We start from the raw sequence: 20,904 nt of genomic DNA, 5'->3' as shown, positions 1-20,904 counted from the left end.
GGAGCAGCTTCTCTGAACTTTCAAGTGTGCATATTCTTCATGCATCACTTCGGGGCGCCCCGGCTAGGTACTCCAGAGGGTTTGGGCAGTTATGACAGCAGTTTAATGGAAGGGAACCCATTTAATGATTCAGGTTTTAGATTTCTTTTTAGTTTTCCCACCTGCCACAGACGATCAAGATACCAAGAGCAGACTCTTCTTATTTGCTCCGACATCCTCTGAAGACACCCTACAGCCTGGGTTGTGTCTGTGCAGAGTGAGGGCTCTTTCCACCAGAGGGAGCCACTTTGTCCAAAAGTGTCACCAACTGGTATTTTCAAGGCCTGTCACACAATTTCTACTCACCCATTAATTGGCCTCATTCATACTTTTTTATTTCCTAGAAAAATTTTAATAATCCTTTATTGTTAGTATTAGTTGCGTTTAAATTGTGAAAATAAGCAAGAATGTTTTTGAAAAGGAGTCTAACGGAATCCAATTTTACAAAAAGCAAACAACTGGAAAGAAAAGCACTGATGCAAGAACTGACTTGATGAAACCAGACCACACTCCCCCCAATGCTGAGGAGAATTATCGGGACCAAGGGTAGGAGAAAAGATTTCAAAAAAGGGAAGTGTGCACACTACAAGTATAAAGTGAGAAAGTAACCTTTGTATGTAGGTACATAAATAATATTTAGTTATGTATGTTCTATATGAGTGATATAATCCTGACCATTACAGAGCATTCCAAGCCAGTTCCTTTTGTGCTTTCATTCAAGAATAGAGCAAAAATCTGCTTATGTAATGAATTAATCATATCATAGACATGTGATATAATTATTTTACCAGTAGTGATGATGACCGTTATGTTCTCATCAATATACCCATTACCTCCGAAATCTTTATGGATATCTTCTAAGTTAGGACTTAGGATACAGAGAAATATAAATAAACCAGTGTCTCTAAATTCAAGGAGTTTACAATCTAATTCTGAGATTATATTTGGAAATAATGAATAAGAGTAACGTGTCAATAATAGGAATAATATCAGAAATAACGAAACTTTACTGTTATGTAACTAAGAGGGTGGACTTGTTCTGGATGGTGAGGAGCACCTACTGGAAGTTTTGATTTCAGTTTGACATAAGATTTACCCCCTCTGGCAGAGAGTATTTGACCAAAAATGACTATGTTTTTTGAGGCTTCTCCTGACAAGTAAAAGCAGGTGTGCATCATCTCTGCAGAGATGCATATGTGAGTTTCTTGGCCACAGTTTACCTAAAGCCTGTTCCCACTGGTACAGCTTTCAGTTAAAAAGTACGAGTCTATTGTGTGTCTGTAGTGGGCAGGGAGAATAATACAGTTATTTCCTCTTCATAATAAAGTGTCAGGGAGAGAAATTGTTGGGAGACTCTTAACATATTAAGTGTTTTAGCTAGTTAATTCTGAGGCTGATGATAAAATGGGAAAGAAAGTGTGTGTGTGCATGTGTACTTAAAATAAATCCAAGTTGAATTGAAAATAAAAAAGTTAAAATAAAACAGATCCAACCTAAGAAGTGGGATATTTAGGTCCAGATGATGAGAGGAAAGGGGGGAATGAGAAAGGAGATAAAACATTTGCCTGAATATGTGGAAGGAGAGAAGCGCTGTTCTGGGAAATAAAGCCAGAATGTGGGGCATAACAAAAGCCTTATCCCAAACAGTCTGGTTTTAGGAGAAATCTGTTAAAATGATGTCTCTACCGTATTCTGGAACTTGGCACAGATTTTTTCCTTTCTGCCTATAGAATATTCCACATGTCTGAGAAAAGTAAAGTCAGTGCTTGGGTGTTACCTTCTGCAGAGCGTACTACTGTCACCTAATCATTGGTTGAATATAGCACTGCACAAGGGCTGTGTGCATGCAGACCATGCTAATGAATTTCTATTTATTGCTCTAAGCGTAGAAGTATACTCACTTTCTTCCTGTCCCTTCCCTTTCCTTCCCTCCTGCTTTATTTTCCTTTCCAGCATTGAATCTTACAGACAGTGTGAGTTTTGTTAAGACTAATTTTGTAAATTAGACATGCTATAAACAATGTCTTTTGATCCTTTTTTTAATTTAAGGATATATCCAACATCTATTTACCTATTCCTAGTCAAGGCTACAGTGGATTCAAAGTCATGATTCTTACTTCTTCTCTGTCTATTATCTTGAATACATGGACAAATGGAAATATATTGGGAAAATTAGGCATAGCCCTTTATAATTTTTTAAAGTTTTATATGTTATCTAATTTGTCCTTCACAGCTATCCTTAAGGATTGCAGAGAACTGATTTTGTTTCTGTTCTTTTGCATTTTACCAGTAAAGAGATTGAAATGTAGGAAGTTACGAAATTTATCTAAAGCCTCACAGTAAGCAAGTGGTAGAACCAATGTAGGAGCCCGCATTTTCCTTTCTAATCCAGGACCCTTGCCTAACTGCCACGCTGCTTCTGCTTCGTAACTCACGGAGTGCCCTGTCCCACAGGTGCTCCCAGGCTTCATATACGCAGTCTGCTCCGGGGTCACGCGAGACCAGGTCTCCAGGGCTGAGGAGAAAAATTGGATTGGACCTGAAACTTTTGGAATGGATGGCAATTCTTAAACAAGCGCCTTGACTTACACTTGGCATAGGAATGGTTACCTTTTAATTTCCTGTCATTGAGTAAGTTTGGGTTAAAAATTAGGAAAAGAAAATATAACTTAGACATAATATTGCTCAGCTAAGTAGTTCGAAGGCTTGTGGCTTTTCCTTGCAAGTAATTTACATTATCCAAATATAATATGATTAATTCTATGTGAGTAGGTCGTACGACTTTTATGGCTATGTTATTTTATAGTGATTCTGGTGACTGGGATCCGGAGAGGAAAAGTTATGTTGGAATATGGCTAAAGCACTTCTATGGTGTGCTGAGCTCCTTTTATGGTGCTCGAGTCCATGAAAAACACGTGTGATATTGTCCATCTTACCGTACTTCTCACCTACTTGAAATTCATGCACGTGTGCACTGGTAGGGTCCATAGGCCTGGCTGGTGATCAGGGCTGATCTGTGGTCCAACCAGTGGGGCGATCAGGGGGCCCCCACTGGCACCCATTTTGGCCGGCCTGGCGGTGCCTGCTCGCGGCCCCACTCCCCACCCCTGCTGGTTGCCTCCCTCTGCAGGGCAACCAGCGGGGAGATTGGGGGGCCCCCATTGGCACCTGCCTTGGCTGGCTGGGGCCTGCAGGCTGGGGGCAGCTCCTGCATTGAGCATCTGCCCCCTGGTGGTCAGTGCACGTCATAGTGACTAGTTGTTCCGCCAGTCATTCCGCCATCCGGTCAATTTGCATATTAGGCTTTTATTATGTAGCATAGGTGGTGTACCTGTTTAATAGACTGTCCCACAGGTAATTTTGTGGGGTGCTGATTTTGTCATCATTTCTTTACTCCCTAGCCCTCTGTGGACATTTTTTATGTAGAAAAGTGACTTCCTACTCATATTGCAGGTCTTTGATACTTTTTTCAGCATCCTGAGAATTAGCCTGTAGCCTCCCCTCACAGTGGTGACTGCTGAGTATGCTCAGTGTAGCCACTTCTAGCAGGAGCCATAGAAACCCTCAGCTCCACCCCATCTACACACTCAGTAATCAGTGATTTATCTTCAGATAAATTGGCTTCCCATGCACTTGAGGACTGGGGTTGCTTCTCTTTTGCTTCACGGGGTAAAGAAGGTCTCAGATTCCCTCTTGACTCATTTCTAGTGTTGGTGGAAAGGAAATCTGCCTGGCAGACAGGAAGCTGCAGTTTGGCGAACATACTATACACGATTTTAGATGATTATGAGTGCCGGATACTTGATACTAGAACATATTTTAAGCACACGGAAGCCTATGTGTTTGTTTTAGCTCCACCAACAGTAGTGGTAAAAGGATCAGTAGGACTGAGTGGAGATGCTCTGAAAACAGGGCACATTTAGTTGAATAAATAGACTTTACTCCTCCCAGCTCCTTTTCTAATAGAGAAACTCGGAGTCAAATATATCAGGAGAGAGGAGCAATAGGACCTTTGTATACTAAAGGACAAGTGTCAGCTCAAGGTCCCCTTGACATGCACAGCATGGAGGGAGTGGAGGTCTCTGGGAAGCCCAACGTTTTGGGACTTTTAAAGTTTCAAAATAAGAAATGTGAGTTTTCTTCTCCCCTCAGTTTCAACTCAGCACAATGTTAGGTTTAAGTTTTTCAAGTGCTGAGTTATAACCCAACCCAATAAAACCTGCAGAAACTATTTTTAGTAGGATGTTGGGAAAAGCATTACTTTGTTAACTTTGCACATGCTTAGCATCAGTGATGATGCACCTACTTGTGTTGAGCATCCCTAGCCTGGTCAGTGGGGTGCCAGTGCTAAAGCAGGTTTCAACTTCCTCTGCGAGCTGGGGAGAGCAATGCTTACACTCGTGGTATGGCTGGTTCCCGGGACAGCAAGTGCTTCATTGCTGGCATGCACCATATGCATCTGACTCTGGTTAAAGTGTTTTCAAGTGTTTATGTTTTGAGACTGACTTTTTAGTGAAATTCAATTCTTTTGACATTAGGCATCAGAGACAGTTTCCAGGAGTCCAACGTTGGTCATGGAATGTGCTCCTCCAGCATCTTGTAGGCAGGGCTGTCAAAAACCATGGCAAATAGGCCCTTCTCTAAGTCAGTCAACATTATGCTAAGTTTGACATTAATCACACTCTAAATACAAATACATGACAGATAGAACTCTTGCACAAACCCAGTGCCATCTTTGCATTAGATTGGCAGGAAGGAGCAGAAGAGTCAGCCCCAAAGTTGTAGTGTCAAGGGTCTAGGGCTCAGGAATTGCATGAACTTAGCATGGAATCCTGCCTCTCTCACTGACTCGCCTTAGGGCTTTTGGTAAGTTACCTTGTGCCTAAACCTTAATTTCCTCATTTATAAAATGAAGGTGAGGACAGCACTCCCCCATAGGGTTTAGAGCATTCAGTGACAAGTGTTAGGCTCAGAGTGGATGCTCAAAGAGAGTTAGTTATTATTTTCTGATGTTTATATCTGACCAGTTGGAAGAAGAATGGCAGAATGTCACTGGTCACTTGTACTCTTGCAAGATAGGGAGGTGAAGTCACCCTTCTCATTCTTTATCTTCCTTGACTGCGAGTTGAGCACTACTGTGGGACTGTGGGCTGGAAGGGTCTTAGACATTATTCTCCTCTTTCTCTTTTGCATCACCCGAACAATCCTTCTTAGGCCTCTTAAGTGCTTAGGGTGGGTTCCATAAAGAGGCCAGGTCCAGCCCTGGCCAGGTGGCTCCGTTGGGTGGAGTGTCATCCCATACACCAAAAGGCTTTGGGCTTGATTCCTGGTCAGGGCACATACCTAGGTTTCACAATGGATCCCCTATCTGGGTGCATATGTGAGGCAATCAATCAATGTTTCTCTATCTCTATCTTCCTTCCTCTCTCTCTGAGATCAATGGGAAGGTATCCTCAGATGAAGAGAAAACAAATAAATAAAAAAATAAAAGAGGTAAGGTCCAGAAAAGTTCTTATACAGTTGACCCTTGAATAAAACAGGGATTTGAACTGGGCAGGCCAACTCATACATAGATTTAAAAAAATAAATATAAAGTTGGCCCTTTGTATCCCCAGGATTTGCATCCATGGATTCAACCAACTGCAGAGCAAACACAGTACATTTTGTCCGCAGTTGGGAATCTCAGATGCAGAAGGCGACTTAATCTATACATGCAGTGGGGGGGGGGGGTCAGCACCCCAACCCCCACGTTGCTCAAGAGTCAACTGTATGTCTGACTTCAAAGTGTTTAAGGTGAGCAGTTTGGAAGAATATTCTTTCTCTATGTTGCTCTAGATCTTATGTGCATGTACACACACATGTGCAAGTGCATAGAGATATATTCTGCTTCTGTGTACAGAATGTTTTAAGACTAAAAGACACTTGCCTATGGCTCAGATCATGCTACTTTTGTGAACGAACATAAACCCACCTTTATGCTTCAAAATCATTCCAGTGGCATTTGTGTTTGCCCCCCGGTGCTCTTAAGACCAGGGTAAATGGAATTCCCACACCTTGTCCATATACCAGCCAGAGTGGCTAAAGTATTTATGCTCGCTCTAGGGCAGTCCAAGAATAGCTCCCCAGACTGAGAGAGCATGGGCTGAAATTCAGCAAGTCTTTATTCCCAGGTGAGGTAAGGATATAATGGGCAGACGCTATTACCTTCTGTCTGCAGACACGGAAATGAATGGTCGGGAGCAGTGCAAATGTCATTTACTCCTTCGCAGAAGTCTCAGTGGCCTAGTTAAGAGACCCCTGAGCTTCATTTGTTTCGATGCAGTCCTCTGATTTTTAGACCCGAGCATCGATGTTGGGACAGAAAGCTCTCTGCTGCTGTATTCACTTGAGTTTTAAATTCCTGCCATTCACAAAAGCTTTTCACTCCATAGATTTGTTGTTTAAATTAAATAAGACCATTGATATCAAGTATGTTTGACACATGACAGGTCTTCAAAAATAGGTCTTAATACTTTTTTCACCATAATCATCAGAATTAGCTGAGAATATATATACATGTGTGTATTTGAGAGAGAATTAGTTTTGTCTTATGTCTTGGATATGTGATGATGAAAATAAAGGGTTACACTGATACTCAGCTGACATGTACCTGTGCAGCCAAATGGATTATAGAATACTGAAATGCACCCAATTGATTAATAAATAACCACTTCCCTGAGCTTGTCAACCCCCCTTACCACACGACTTTAATGCCCCAGCTCCCAGCTCTTCCCAGAGAACCATGAGATCTCCTTATGAGGCAGCAGCTGGAGGGTTACGTCTCATCTGAAGACCTCCAGAGCCCTGCCAGTATACAACCAGCATTAGCTCTGAGTAGTTGGTGTCTAGGTCAGACTGGTGGCTAAATATTTTCAATATTATTCCTGTAAAAATTGTAAGAATATAAAAATAGTAAAATTTGAATGTCACCTCTGTAAACATTACTAAGATATCAAAATAATATAAATTCCAGAGTTGTAAATTTCAGCTATTTTTAAAGAAATTACTGGGCCAATTAAAAAAGTCCTAGTAGTAGTCACCAATTGCTTCTGATGTAAAATCTTAAGAATTAAGAGTGGAGTGTAGCCCTGGCCTGGTGGCTCAGTTGGTTGGAGCATCGTCCCTACACCAAAAACGGTTGTGGGTTTCATCCCTGGTTGGGCGTATGCAGGAGGCAACCAATTGATGATCAATGTTTCTATGTTTTGCCATACATACATATTAGCAAATCATTATGTTGGGCACCTAAAACTAATATAATGCTATGTCAGTTATACCTCAACAAAGAAAATAAAGCTCCATTTGAGGCCAGAGTGGGAGGAGAGATGAGTTGGGGAGCTGCTGAAATGAGAAGTGAGGTAGGGGCTGGGGCCACTGTAGTGGCAGCAGCAATAAAAAGCATGCATTTAAAATATATTTTGGAGGAAAATCAACAAGTCTTGCAGATGGATTTGATATGGAATCTGGCAGGGAGAGCGGGGGAGGAATTAAAGAAAAGTCCTTGGTTTCAAGTTTTAGCAACGGCCTGGGGGGTGGTGCACATTTCTGCAATGGAGGGTAGCGTGGCTTCAGTGGAGGAAAAAACAGAGTTCCCTTTTGGACGTGATGCGTTTGAATTGGCAAGGGATCCTCTGAACGGTGCTGTCATGTGAGCCAAATTCAGATGTCTTTTCAAATTGAATATGAAGAAGGCCTAGATTAAATTTTAACAGCGACTGTGAAATTTTAATGTAATATTCTGGTAATCTTATGTGATTTTAAATTAATAAAAGTTTACAGTTAACATTATCTTCTCTGAGTTATCTAAGTAGCTGATGGTGCAGCTTGCAATGGATAATAATTTAGATGCAAGGTGAAATGTCTTGTGCCATCACAGCTAACATTTTTTCCAACTCCATTCTCCGTGACACTGAACTTGGTCTTTGACGGAGAGGCACTGATAAATGCTTGCTGAAGAAATGAACCAGTAGGTATTCTGACGGAGCGCTGAGCATAAGAAAGACCAAAATTGATGATCTTCTCAGTCTTGTGGCCAACTCAGGGTGGCCTTGTATCACTCATAACTGATTAGACTCTCAGTTCTGTCTCTTTCCAAAATAAGTGAGGATTCATCCACAGAAACCCCTCTCCCTAAAACTGCAGAGTTTTAGTAACTGCAGCTCCACTGGTCACACATTGTCACAGGAAACACCTAGGTAAACCTCGAAGGGAGTGCCCATGACCTCGCTGCACCCGTGCACGATGCCCCTTCTCTCTGTAAGATGCCCATGTGCTGCAGAGCCTAACTTCTTTACTGGCATTTGGTTCTGGAAGCAGAACATCCACTAGCGTTTCTAGAACTTACATCTTGTGGTGCCACCACAGATAACATGAATGTGAGCATCGGATCTATAGACATTAGCCTCTACCACGTGTCATGCTGTGTTAGCGCTCCTGTAACTTTGGGGACCCTTGCCAGTCACCCTGAACTGATCATGGATGTCAAGTCTTCCTGTTCTGTGGCATCTTTCCCAGATATAGTTTTTGAAGAATTTATCAAAAAAGGCCTTAATTTAGTAAAACTCTTTTAGTCTATTTAACATTATTTTTAGGTCTATTCTGCTGTTAAGAAAGAAAACAAAATGAAAACCTCTCCAATGCAAAAACCACTTACCAAGTCATAAACTGAAATTTCAGTATTGAACTGAAACTCTAAATGATATATCAAGATCACTGTTCGTCCTGGAGGCAAAGTGAATGGCTATTTTCAGTTAATGTGAATGATTTTTGCATTTGTTTGTACTGCCTAATTGTGAAAGAATACCCCAAACGGAATTTAAACCCCACTGAACTCCCATTTGTCCATCTACCAATTACCTAAGACAGATGTTTAAATTAAATTTTCTCTAGTGAAATAATATAAAAAAGATACCAACAGTAGTTTCTGAAGAAAATCAGACAAATAAAATGTGAAGTTGAGGATTATTCCATATGACTTTTAGGTATGGCTCTCATGCAAAGCCTAGATTATCTTGAAAATTAAATTTTAAATGATATTTCCAGTTTTACTGTCAATTTGACCTCCCTCTTTATTTAAGCTCTTGTGCTTATTACCAGAGCTCGCCATCATGGCCATTTGTCTGGCCCGGTGGTCCCTGTGGTCCTTCCTTTATTCAGACATACATTCAGCAGAGTCCAGTCGTACCGAGACAGGAGTTCAGATGTCAGGTTTCACAGTTTGTATCTTCTGTTCCTTCATCTCAAATTCTGGTCACTTTCAAAGCTCCAAGTTTTACTCATACTCAGGTCTGTTCAAGTTCCATCCCACCTCAATGAATTCTGGTACCTACTTTAATTTATCATTAAAGTTCAATTGAACTCACACCCCGTCTCACATGGTTGAGTCATTGACTGCTCTGTGAAATTTCATGCATGTTCATCTTGTGTCACCAAATAGTTTGTAAAATACTCTCCAGAAGAGTCAAGACTATGAACCCTAAACCCTGCTCAGAACTTGGAGGGGCTCACACTGGTTCAAGGGCTGCCATGGTTACTTATGGTTGATTCTTTCCAGGGCATGGGTCTTTTGTTTTTCTCTTCTGTCCTGGTGTGTGGTTCAGTTCCACACACATTTCGTAAATGCCTCTTTTCATTCTGTTTGGGATTTGAAAATATAGAGCTGCATGTGATGTGGTCTATGTTCTAACCACTTAAGGGTTAGTTGGGGAGACAGATACATTAACAGATAATTTGTAACATATAATACATTAAGTGGAGCCATAGCATTTGGAAGAGAGTACTGGGGATACAGAAGTTGAGCGTTGGGCCTTTGGAGATTCAGGGGAATGATGAGCAGGCTGAGCATGTAAGGGGCAGTAGAAGGGTGTTCTGGGCAGAGGGAGCAGTCCTGCAAGGCCAAGCAGTAGTTTTATATGTAGACTGTAGCCCACACGAGTGCATATGCAGCAGTGCCTCGCTTTTAGCTCGTTTTTATTGATACAAGACAGGGAGTCCTAGAGATGGAAATGTGGATGAGATCAGGTCACAGGTTGTGCCCAGGAGTATGGAGCTACCTGAAGCATTAGGAAGCCAGAGCGGGTTCCAAGCAAGAGAGCGGAATGCCCGACTTTCCTTTTGTGGATGAGATCAGAGAGGGCTAGTGTCAAAGAGGTGAGTCAAAACGTTCTGTTCCATCCTGGTTACACTTAGACTATATAGCTGCGTGATATGCTCTAAATGCAACCACAGATGCAAATTATTAATAAAAGTAAGAATAATGTGTGAAAAACCAGAAGACAGTCACACAGAATAACTCCAGACCAACCACTTCCTCACTTCTTCGCTGGCCTTGGATATTAGTTATGGCTCTGGGCATAATTCAAAAGCATGTTCACAAAGAGTGACCCTCAAGTCCCCAGCTGAATAGTGGACGGGTCCTTGTAAGCTTAGAAGGCATTGCATTCTTGTGGCCTCACTACCAACTAATTGACAAGAATTGGGAGATTCATCACTTCCTATGTGTGACTATGTGGAGCAGCTCTAAAAAGGGGGCCCCAGAAGGGACTGGGGACTCCTGCAGCTTGATGCTGCTCCTCCTCCTCCGAACAGACCGCAGAGGTGACAGTCTGTGGAGTTACACTGAGCTCATTCTCCCACCCTATTGACTCAGCAAGAGTGTGCATCACTCACTGTGGCCAGCGAGGTCTTCCCCAGCCACCTCACAGTGGGAAGGTAAATTATGTGGGCTGTTCCCATCTTCTGGACAATTGTTGCCATAGCTCTGAGCTCTTTGAGGGCTGGGACCTCATTCTGTATCTGTGCTCTCAAGGCCAGGCATTCATGAAATCTGAGTGAGAAGCAGAGTCTTTTGATTTTAGAATGGCACAAAGCGCATGCGTCCTGCGGCTGAGAGGGGAGTGGCGTTCTCTGAGTTCTCCTGCTGGCAAGAGACCTCCTGGATAATGGGGATAATGGGATAAGATGATCCTTGGAAGCCAGCTGCCTCATTCCAAGTTCACCCTGTACTCAGAAAAGTACTTGGAGTTGGGCTACCAGTTCTGGCCCAGGTTTCACCAGGAAGTTGTTATGCATCCCTGGGCAATCCACTTAGACCCTAAATATTTCCTGTAAAACAACAAATAATGATATCTGCATTTTTTTTTTTTACCTCACATAAGACTTGTGAGGATAAAAAATAATAAAATATATATTGATGGCTTACTATTTAAAAGACACTGTTTCAAGAGTATTATTTTAATTGTAACCCAAACTGAGGTGGATATTTTGATTTTCATCTCCATTCTACTGATTAGGAAACTGGGCAGAGAGTTAACTTCTCACCACTCTTAAGTAAAGGAACTGAGATGTGAATGTAGGCAGTTTGGCATAAAGAGTACATTCCTACTCACTACAGTAAGCCCCTTCAGAGAGACTTAATGCTTGGATGTAAAATGGAATTCCACCTCATGCAGTGGCTGTGTTCTATAGTCAATATGTAAGCAAAAATCACATATCTCTCTATATAAAAGCCTATTAGCAAAGTGTCCCCTCAGGAGTTCGACCAGGAGACTGGAAGTTCAATCGCTCGCTATGATATATGCTGACCACCAGGGGGCAGCGCTGAATGAAGGAAGGCCCCAGCTGGCAACTGGCAACTGGGGAAGGAAGGCCCTGGCCGGCCCAGCAGCCAACAGCAGGGAAAGGGAGGCCCCGGCCGGCAGCCGGAAGGAAGGTCCCAGCCAGCAGCTGGAAGGCCCCGATTGGCCCTGATTGCCAGCCAGGCATAGGGATCTTATCCATGCACAAATTTTGTGCACTGGGCCTCTAGTTATAAATATTATTGAAAAGAAACTTAAATAGATGTGAACACTTTCCCTTCCTTCCTTCTTTCCTTCCCTCCTTCCTTTTCCCTTTCTTTCTTTTTTTTTTTTTTTTAAGGAAAAGAGAGGAGAGAGAGATAGAAACATCAATGATGATTATTTTTTTTTTAAAGGAAAGGAGAGGAGAGAGAGATGAAACATCAATGATGAGAGAGAATCATTGATAGGCTGCCTCCTGCATGCCCCCTACTGGGTATCAAGCCTGCAACCAGGGCATGTGCCCTGAACGGGAATGAACTGTGACCTGGATGCTCAACTACTGAGCCATACCAGCTGGGCTCCCTTTTTCTTTTTTTCCTTTTCTTTTACTGCCAAGTAATATTTTTACATTTATGTAATTAAACAGAACTTTGCATTATAAAGGTTCAGAATTCTATTCACATGCAAGGTGTATTATATAGTTGTCATGAACTGAATTATGTCCCCTAACATTCATATATTGAAGCCCTAGCTCCACTGTGACTATATTTGGGGACAGGGCCTTTAAGGAGGTAATTAGGGTTACCTGAGGTCATAAGGATGGGTCATAAGATCCAACAGGACTGGTGTCTTTAAATACGAGGAAGAGATACCAGGGATGTGTTCACACACAGGAAAGACCATGTGAGGACACAGGGAGAAGGTGCCTGTGTGCAAGCCAATGACAAAGGCCTCAAGAGAACCCAGACCTGCCAACACCTTGACCCTGAACTTCCAGCCTCCACATTTATTTTTGTGATGAAATAAATTTCTGTTGTTTAAGCCACCCAGTCTGTGGTACTTTGTTATTGCAGCCTGAGCTAAGACAGTAGAAATATGAATAATGTGCTGCCTTGATCTTTATTGACTTAGATCCAAGTATGTTTTATTCTAAAGCTAATTTTTTAAAAACAAGAACTGAACAATTTCCTTGAAGATGCTGCTACTGTCATACCATCCCCAAAGGCCGGGCCTGCACAGTGAGAGTGCTGTGTGTGGCTGTGCATGGAGCAGTGCCACGCCTCTAGAGACCTGTGAAATGCTGAACTGGAAGCTTGGGTAGCACCTATTCCACCGAAACACCCTTTCCTTCCCCCAGCCCACTCTTTTATGCACCCAGCCTATTTCTTAAAGAGAGAAGGAGTTGGGTGGTTCCAACCTGGCAGTTGCAGGAGATGGCAGCACCGGGTGACTGCATGGGGTTTGTTTGAGCTGCCCTCCTGCAAACCCACTTCACATTTGGAGGCCCTGCTGGAGTGATTGAGGAACAACTAGAAAAGGGTGAAAGGGCAAAAGGATGTCATCAAGAAAAGATGGACAATCCCATTAAGATTGAGAAGAAAGGGGCTGTGTCAGGGCCAGGCATTCACAGACTTATGTCTGTGATCCCTGGTGTCTAGAATCATGCCCCACACATCCTAGGTGTTCAAATGTACATGTTGAATAGAAGGAACTACTGAAGGCATGAATGAAAAAGACTTGCATTTCTTATTGATTCCATCAGCACAATTTCAGCATGATCTGTGTGCTGGGTCATGAGATCTGTGGGAAGAAACCCCAGGTGGGGGTTTTATGACAGTGACTGTCTGGTTGTTAAGAGAAGGCATGGCGGAGAGGAAAAGTAATCTGAGGGGGGACACTGGGATATGTTCAGAAGCTCAGTTTACACTCCTAACGCCTCCACCAGCAAAGCAAGGGAGGAGGAGAAAATGAGCAAATCTTGCAGAGCATCCAGACTGCATGGACTGCAAGTTGCACCCTGCTTTTGTTGAAGGAAAAATAAATTGTTTTCTCCAGAGTTGAGGAGACTAGAAAGTGAGAAAAATCACACCTTCATTTGGCTCCATGAAAAGCCCATTTGAGTTCTTTGGGGGTGGAGTTAGCCATCCCCTTCATACCTGTGACCAGCACCTTTGAGTGGGGTTGTGACATTTGAACTGGATGAGATGGTGTGGTTTGGAGACAGGTGGAGATGATTGGAGTTTCTTTCATTAGGAACAGAAGATCATTACAGCCCCCTCAGTGGAGTTAGGGTTTCTCTGCCTTGCCCAGAAAATCTATTTCCTGTGGTAGAGCCACACATGTCGTGCTTCTCTGCTAAGCAAGAATGTCCACTTGGAGTAATGAAATAGTTTTTAATCCCCATCTATTTTCTTACCTTTTCACTTCTGGAGTTTCTTTGATTTTCTTTAGGGTTTATATAGGTTTCTTTTTTTTTTCAGTTTGGAAGATAACAGGAAGTAACTTGAAGTGTAAGATAGAAGAATAGAGTAGCAGGGCAGTAACTATCCATTTTAAGTGTTCTTAAAGCTGCCTGCGAAGCCTCAGGCCTCTAGGAAGGATTGTATCGGTGAGACCCGGTAATTGTTTGAAAAGAAAGGGCTTGCTTTATGAGGTATAAAGGATCATTTCGCCTGTCCCTTCTTGCTAACTTCTATTTAGTGGTTAGCAAACTTCTAGAAACCTGTGATTTTGATATTTTCAAAATACTACTCTGCAACTATTGGGCAGTTTGGACATTGGTTGTCTTCCACAATCTTGTCCACAACCCCAAGAGCGGTGAGAATTTATTTTTCTAGAAAAATACAGGAATTCATCAGTGCCAGGCATAGCCAGGGAAACAACTGGTCTGCAAAAGTGCAAGTCAAAATTTTGCATTTTGCCTTGAACTAGTGATGGGAAATAATTATACCCCAAGTGCCAATTCAGTTTAAGTCAAGCAGAAATGTTATTGCAGGAAATCACTTGGTGAAGCTGTTGAATCATCAAGAATGGAGCTTTAGAGCTCTGATGGTGATTCTGAGATGTTAATGGATCCCATCAGACAGAGAAGGACTGAGGTCAAGTATTACAAACTATGGAATTGCATAAAGTATAATTAAAAGTCACATCTAATCTTCTTGAAAGTGATCTCTTCTGTGTTGTTTTTTTCTTGCTGAGAAAAGGATTTGTGTGGTTATTTTTTATACCAGTCCCCAAGTACCAAACTTTGAAAACTAGGAAATTGAAGTTTCTAATTTGTTTCATAAAAAGCATTTTTTTTAAAAAAAAAGAGTGCAATATTGGGTCGGATGAAGAATAGATAAAACCAGCCCTGAAGGGAATTTATGTATCTGTTACACAAGAGGGTTTGTGCATATGTCAGGCACAGTGTTAGGGCCTGGATATTCAGTGCTGAGATGCCTCCTGTCTTCCTGGCATGACTCTCTAGTCTAGTGAGAACTCATAAACAAGGACATAGTCAAGTAAATAATTCCATTACAGATCATAATTAATGCTATGAAGAAAATAAACAGGGTGGTAGGGTCAAAAGTGTATCAATAATCTTTTGCTGCATAACAATCACAATATCTCCGTGTCAGACAAAAATCAGCATTTCTTGCTCACTTGTGTGTCTTGGGGCAGAGAACTATAGAATTCTGCCCAGCATGAAGCATGGCAAGGGCACTGATAAGAAATACTGCTACAAGGGAGCCACAAATGGGACTGTTCAAGGTCATAGGAGAAACTAGAAAAATGTTTCATGTGGTGTGACATTAGCAGACCTCTCTGAGAAGGAGATATTTAAACCAAAACTGGAGTGAAGAGAACCAGCCATTCATGTTGAAAATCAAGGGATGAGGTCATCACACAGGAAGTGCAAAAGCTCTCAGGTAACAGAAAAGCTTACCTGTTCTAATGGTGTGAAAAGAAGCCCAGAGGATGATGGGGGCCAATGTGAGATCAAGTGGAAAGGAAGGCATTGGGGTTTTGTAGGTCTTGGTAAGGAGTTTTCATTTCATTCTCAGTGCTATCGCTTGGAGTAGGAGATTATATGAGAAGATTTATGTTTTTAAAAGATCTCTATGGAAAATGCATGGGTTAACAAGGAGATTCCTAAGAAGACTGATGCCTTCCAGGGCAGAGGGGGCAGGGGCTTGGGCTTACTCTCAGTGCAGATGTCAGTGGAAATGGGGGAGGAGTGGATTAATGTTCACTTCATAGATAAAATCAATTTAGCAGGTTTTGCTGATGGAATCAAAGGGGACTATAATGGAGACAGGAAAGTCAAGGATTTCTTCTGAGTTTTTATATTGATCAACTGGATAGATTGTAGTGACATTTACTGAATTAAATCAATAGCTTAGCATGTGTTTTGGGATAGCTCATAGCTTCATTTTAGATATATTTAAGATTCCTATTATGGTTTGAATTATGTCCCTCAAAAAGTATTTTTCAGTCCTCACCCCCCAGTACTCAGTGTGTGATCTTATTTGGAAATGGAGGCCCTGACCCCTATGGCTTGGTTGGTTGAGCATCATCCCATGAACTAACAGGTCACCAGTTCCATTCCCTGTCAGGGCACATGCTCAGGTTGTAGGCTCAATCCCCAGTAGGGGGTGTGTAGAAGGCAGCCAATTGATGTTTCTCAACCCCCACCTCTCTCTCTCTCTTTCTCTCTCTCTCTCAAATCAATAAAATGTATATTTTTAAATATATTTTTATTTATTTCAGAGAGGTAGGGAGGAGAGAGAGATAGAAACATCAATGATGAGAGCGTATCATTGATCAGCAATCCAGGCATGTGCCCTGACTGAGAATCAAACCGTGACCTCCTGGTTCATAGGTTGACGCTTAACCACTGAGCCATGCTGGCCGGGCAATAAAACACAATTTTCTTCAAAAAGGAAATTGGGTCATTGCAAGTGTAATTAGTTAAGATCACGTCATACTGGAGTAGGGTGGCCCTAATTAAATATGACTGGTGCCCTTATAGGAAGAGAGAAGAGACATGGAAACACAAATATGCACAGACACACAGACACACACTGCCACCCTCCGTGGGAGAATTCCAGTGATGACCAAGGCGGACTGCAGTGCTGCAGCTGCCAGACAAGGAGCAGTACGTATCGCTGGCCACCACGAGGAGCTGAAAAAGGCAAGGGATGATTTTACCCTAGAACCTTCAGAGAGAACATGCCCAGCTGACAACTTGATTGTGGACTTCTAGCCTCCAGGACTGTGAGGCACTACATATCTGTTGTTTTAAGCCACGCAGTTTGTAGTACCTTGCTATGACAGTCACAAGAAGCTAATACAATGCCTAAGCTGTTGGTTTGATACAAGCGTCTGTCTGAAGCCCTGGTTGGTTATCTCCATTGGTTAGAGCGTCGTCCCGATATGCCAAGTTTGTGGGTTCAATCGCTGGTCGGGGCACATATAAGAAGCAACTGATGAATGCATCAATAAGTGGAACAATAAATCAATCTTTCTCTCTCCTTTCCTCTCCTTCTCTAAAATCAATCAATTTTTAAAAAGTAGTCTGTCTGAACTCAGAATCCGAATCTGAGAATGAAAAGAATCCATCAGTGCAAAAACTCTTAAGGGAGAGTGTTCCAGGCAGAGTGAAGGCATTCCTGTTTGTAGATGACACCATCTCATTTATACTTAGGTATCTTTCTGCAAGGCAGCTACCATAATCACTGAGAAACTAAATAGGTATAAACTTTGATAATACGTTTTCCATTCCTTGTAATGACTGAAATAGATATTGCATGATTATATATACTACACACACCTAGAGAATGCACATAAAAAGCATTCATGCTTTAATGATTGTGTTCACTTGTAATGAAATGCATTATGGTGAGGATATTTGCACTTATTTTGAGTATTAAAAATACCATCAATTTTCAGAAGTATGGGTGACAGGAGAGGTTATCTCAGCAACACCCTTCTTAATGCTTGGTTCCTCCATTATCATGAACAGATCATTCAATTTCTACTTGAACACTTCCAGTAAGATAGGGAACTCACTGATTTCCAGGACAGTCCATCCATTTGCCATTTAGAAAATTTTGCCTTAGAGAGCAAAAACGTGTCTCTTGATAACGTCAGCAACTTCCCTCAATTATGTCTTTGGAAAAATCTCAAAGTTAAATTTCATCTCTCGTCACCTGGAAAGCCAGTCTGATGCGTGAATGTGTTGGCCACTTTCTGGTGGGAATTGTCTCCGTGCTGGGCGTGCCTGAATCTTCCATTAGAGATTGTTTCTAACTGCTACCAACTATGTGGTCTCCCCAACCTTCCCTCAGCGTGCTCGCATCTCTCCCAACTCCATGTTTAAACATGAGAGTGGCCACGTTAAAAGTCAGTCATGAGGGGAGAAGGAAATTACAAAAGGCTCTGAGCGTGAAAAGATGAACATCTGCCAATTACAACCATAAAAAGAAAAAGTGAAATAAACATAAAATCTGCATGCATGTGGCCAAACACTGCAAGTTATAGGAGTTCCTTATATATTTTGGGAAATTAGCTCCTTATCAGGTGTACCATTGCCAAATCTGTTCTCCCATGCAGTGGGCTCCCTTTTCATTTTGTTGATGGTTTCTTTTGCTGTGCATAAGCTTTTTATTTTGATGTAGTCCCATTTGTTTATTTTCCCCTTAGTTACCCTTGCCTTAGGAGATGTATTGGTAAACATATTGCTATGAGAGATGTCTGAGATTTTGCTGTCTATGGTTTCATCTAAGATTTTTTTGGTTTCACGACTTAAATCACTATCTGAGCTGGCATCCCCTAAGTGTACAATGAAAATCAGAAATTTACATTTAAATTGCCCACAGAAGTATTTACATCTATTTAATTATTAAGTCGAAATTAAGCTTAATTAAAAGTTAGAATCTCGAGTAGTATAATAGGCTTTTCACAGTGTCTATGGAGATTAGATAAGAGGTAAACAAGGACTGGACTGCTGTAAGTGTCATAAGTGCTAGGAATATAGATGATTCCTGTACCATTAGCTTATGGACGTGTCATACTTGACAAAAAGTGTGCTCATTAACCTTGTGGGTAGATGCTTTGGTAGACGTTTAGATGCCATAATGGAGCACTTAAGGAAGTTAAAAAGGATGCTGAAAACGATTTTCTGAAATTATAAGAAACAATCATTCAGGTTTATATGTCCTTGAAAATATTTTACCTTTAAGAATAGAACACAATCTGCTAACTTCTCCCTTACACCTTCTTTATTTTCCTTTTGTAAGGGGATAAGAACAATGGAATACATTGGTAATGTGCCTGTTTTCAATTATATACTTTTTTATATTTAAGTTTTTTGATGATCCTAGATACATCAAGGATTGTGGGTTTAGTTTTCCTTGGAAATGTAAGTCATAGAGCAGCTAACTGCTTTTTCATGTATGTTCCTCCTAAGGCAATGAATGGACTGTCCGGGCTGTGAATCTTTCTTATGAAGGTGTAGCAGTTGAGTGATAGAAGGGAAATATGCATGCCCATTGCAAAGTCTTATGTTTTGTTTAAAATAAAAGTCTAATTCTGTTATATATGAGTATGAAAGCAAAATTAGCTAGCATATTTAAAATATAAACATTGTCCTATTACATACAGTAATAAGGGCTTCATTAGCTATGTGAAGGAAATATTTAAATGTATCTAAGTTTAAATATACCATAAGAGGAAATGATCTACCATGCATTCATCCTTTGATTTATATAAGAAAAATAAAAAGCCAACCTCCAGTATAATGGATTTTAGTTACCGGGTAAGATTAGCTTGATTCTCATATTTTTAACCTTAATTTTAATATGTTGTTCAATTGTTGGTAGTATAGTTGAATTAAGTCTCATTTTTAAAAGTACAGCTATAGGAAATAAAGATAAAATGCAAACAAATTCGTGTCTAGTAGATGAATGAAGAAATAAAAAAATTAATTTGAAAAACAAAATGTCAAAGAGATAGAAAATGTGTTTTAAAAGTTCCCAAGTCCTGCTTCCTTTTAGTCTATTAGGAGGCTTTTCGCATGTTATGACTAAAAGACTGGAGGTGGCAGCTTGTAGTTAGTGGCTATGCCTTCTCTGTTTCTTTTCACACTAGATAGCATAATGTCTATTGTAAATGCACAATGAACAGATGTTGCAGAACAAATAAATTCAATGCATTTAAAACTAACCTAATATTCAACTATTTGTCTATTCAATAGGAAGATTTTCATAATATAATTATTCTTTTAAAAAATATTTACTGGACTTCCTTTTAGGATCAAGTCTTCTTTGGACTAAGTATATACATACATAGGAGATAGACAGGAGCCCCAACCTCATGGCAGCTACCATGAAGGCAAAATAATGGTCAATATACTTAGATTCTTGCATTATTTAATGACCCACAGATGTCCACTTATAGTTTACTAGAGGCCCAATGCACGAAATTCGTGCAAGAGTAGACTTTCCTTCCCGGGCTGCCAGCACCGGCTTCCCTCTGGACCCGGGACCCGGGCTTCCCTCGCAGCCCTGGCTTCATCTGGAAGGTTGTCTGGAAGGACATCCGGAAAGATGTCTGGTCTAATTAGCATATTGCGCTTTTATTATTATAGATTGCCCATTTTTTTCAAAGCTACCCAGTCCAATTTGATGAATTGTTCAGAGGAAACAGAGATAGAGAATAATTACGGGTTAGAGTAAAGACACCTTGGATCAGTGACTTAATTCATGTGCACTTTGAGTGAAGATTTGTTTCCTTGGTGCATTCCTGTTCCCAGAGGTACTCTGGACTGATGTGAAGTGTGCAGAGTCCGAGCTTGGCTTCCAGGGAATTGTGTGATTAGGTGTCTGTCACACCTGAGTTTTGTAGAGCATGTTATCCTCCTCAGAGCATTTTATGAGCATGAAATCACTATCTTGCAAGGACCTTGGGGAGCACTCAGGCAGCATTTTGAATGGCTCGATTTTACAACTTTCAAAACCAAAGTGTAGAGTAATGACCTCTTTGAGGGCCTTTATTTCCCATATGGTTTGTGTGCTACTCAAACTCAGCTGCTGTTCATAGCACTAGCACAAGCTGGCATCTAGTAGGTATCTGCTACATATTTATTGAATTAAAGCTACAGCGCACTTTGAAATATACTTTTGGCTAGGGATCTAATGATTACAAAAACCGTGAAAGTTTAGAAGTTCCTTCATAATCTTTTCTTTTCATGCAATGCCTACATGTATTCATAAGGCTGTCTAAC

The 20,904-nt window shown here is 41.2% G+C and overlaps 1 protein-coding gene across 1 annotated transcript in view; it reads left to right on the top strand.

Annotated features, from left to right (window-relative positions):
• Positions 1–20,904, top strand: part of PIEZO2 (piezo type mechanosensitive ion channel component 2) — a 330,099-nt gene that overhangs the window by 82,982 nt on the left and 226,213 nt on the right.

This window comes from Myotis lucifugus, unplaced genomic scaffold (assembly GCF_000147115.1).
Source record: "Myotis lucifugus unplaced genomic scaffold, Myoluc2.0 scaffold_58, whole genome shotgun sequence".
Classification (NCBI taxonomy): Eukaryota; Metazoa; Chordata; class Mammalia; order Chiroptera; family Vespertilionidae; genus Myotis; species Myotis lucifugus.
This window is presented reverse-complemented; position numbering and strand designations above follow the sequence as displayed.